Source organism: Sinocyclocheilus anshuiensis, unplaced genomic scaffold, assembly GCF_001515605.1.
Source record: "Sinocyclocheilus anshuiensis isolate Anshui unplaced genomic scaffold, SAMN03320099.WGS_v1.1 scaffold274, whole genome shotgun sequence".
NCBI lineage: Eukaryota > Metazoa > Chordata > Actinopteri > Cypriniformes > Cyprinidae > Sinocyclocheilus > Sinocyclocheilus anshuiensis.
Genome location: NW_015547698.1, coordinates 712,477 through 714,814, shown reverse-complemented (window position 1 = coordinate 714,814; position 2,338 = coordinate 712,477). Strand labels below are relative to the sequence as shown.

The following is a 2,338-nucleotide window of genomic DNA, read 5'->3' as shown; positions in this document are numbered from 1 at the left end:
CACACACACGCATGGAGAAGCGACATGTGCCGCCTCTCAAAGCAGAGCACACTCAGGAGAATGACTTCTGCATAAGATAAACACTTAAGCCAACATCTCCTTTAATGAGCAGACAAGTGAACATTACCGGCCAGCGTGAAGATATTATCCTGTGCCGCACAGACTGTTTACTGAAACTCACTATTTATAGCCATCAATATACGGTTCATCACTGAACATCATGAACATCACAGCGACAGAGAGAAGATGCATCAGAGTAAGCCATTTCAACAGAAAGCTCTCCTGACCCATTCATGGTATTTGAAACACGTACTATGATAGAATAATGGCATTTGTTGAAAACTGGGTGAATTTCCACAAATTTCAAGAGCATGTCTAAGTCATATACTTCATTTCCCAAAATCAAAGCAAGTGTTACACTATTTTCATGACAATTAAGCATTTTCTTTAAACGTCAAACCGTTTTTTGGTCTTTGATTTTGGCCTAAAATGGGAGCTGGACATGTTTCAGTACAAAAACGTGCAGTTGTTCCCTTAAAAGAGCTATTTTTACCTTAAAATGATTCATAAAACCAATGCCATTTGTATAATGGAGGTTTTTTTTAAACGTATAAATAGGACCCTCCTTCCACTTTTCAGTAATAATATAATTTAAAAAATACAAACATTGCAATCTATAACAACAACAACAACAACAACAACAATAATAATAATAATAAAAATACATTTCCCTTAGTTGTTGGATTATTGGAGTACACTATATAAGAAAATACTTCATATTTCAGATACTTCAAAATTGCACGTTTAATTCAACGTCTTGCCGTCTCTTTAATTGTTTGTTAAATATACTTAGCAATTTCTGAGTGCAAATTGTTTGCAAATTGTTTCTACATATTTTTTTTTCTGTGTATGCCTCGCACATAATTAATCTACCATAGAGAGGCTATTAAATCAAAAGATACGAAATTATTAAATACGAAAGTATTAAAGTGATATTATCCGAATGCCCGAACATCTTCTATGCCATTAATAATAATAAGATATTTCTGGGAGAATTAATCAGATGGAGCGGGTGTTCAACTGAGCACTTTGATCAATAAACCCACGCATGTTTGTCAGAAAGGTGTAAATGAACCCCACTCACTCACTCACTCACTCACCCGAGGGGCGTTCAGCGTGAGCTTCATCTCTCAAACTGCTCTTCTTCTTCTTCAGTCAATCCAAGAGTCCGTCCAGCGCGCGCGTAATCCACCGCAAACCCGACCAGAGAGAGAGCAGGAAAAGCGCAAAGCCTCAGCAGCTCATGCGCCGGTAGTGCGGAGCGCGTGGAGGATCAGCTCCGTTACCGGGAGCCCGGCGTGACGTCACCGCGGGCGGCATGTTTACAATAGCAGATCAATATCGGTTCAAATGTAATTAAGACTTCCCTCAGCGAACAGGAACATCGCTGGCACAAACCGGTCTGAACAAATAAGAGAAAGTAAAAACACAACGGCACACACATGCTCTCGAAATACTTCGATTAGTGACAGTTTTGCATCATTTTTACAAGAAAACAGTTCAGTTTCTGTTAGGAGTCCAGTAGACTGGTCTTAGCTTAAGCGAGCTGCTTTGTTCTAGCAGTGCAGACAGGCTATCTGGGTCATATTTCGCCCCAAAATCAATATAGAGAAAAATAAGACATTATATATTATTTAAAAAAAAAACTGAAATGAAAGTATTTTAGGGACCATTGAGACTTATGTAACATTGTTATGTTGTGATGCAAAACTAAACAGAGATATTTGTATTGTAAAGCAATTTATGAATTATAATAGTATTGTTTGTGGATTTAATTAAAGTTGCCATTGACAATAATGAGACCAAAAAAAATAAATGCATGTCTAATTCTGACATAATACTGCTACATTGTCATCTCATATTGCCAAAGTTTTCCTCTAATGCCAGTTTTTAAGATAAAACATCTCTGTACTTTATTATAAGAGCATGTATTTATGTTTTGGAGAATGTCACAAATATGTCAGGGTCATATATATTATTCAATATATTTTTAAAAGCCTATTTGTCTGATCACTGTAAGGCAAATAACTGTAATGAGAACCATAACTGAGGATAAAATAAAAAAACAAAACAAACATTATACTTTTCCCCATTCTGTCATGAATGCTTTCTACTATCTAGAATAATATCAGATGCATACTGGCATTTGTTTCTATATTTGGCAGTGGTATAAAAATGGTTGAAGCTGTCGTCTCTCGTCCAGCATCGGCTCTCAGGTTCAGACGAGGCTTTGTTTGAAATGCTCAGGTATTGAGTATCTCAGCATACAGAGCTGGGA

The 2,338-nt window shown here is 36.8% G+C and overlaps 1 long non-coding RNA gene across 1 annotated transcript in view; it reads right to left on the bottom strand.

The window, feature by feature from the left end:
* The window catches only part of LOC107703783 (uncharacterized), a 15,252-nt gene extending 13,999 nt beyond the window's left edge, over positions 1 to 1,253 (bottom strand). Inside the window, exon 1 of the long non-coding RNA XR_001635861.1 lies at positions 1,161 to 1,253. This is a non-coding gene — a long non-coding RNA (uncharacterized LOC107703783). The remainder of the gene's footprint in view (positions 1 to 1,160) is intronic.
* Between the last annotated feature and the right edge of the window lie 1,085 nt (positions 1,254 to 2,338).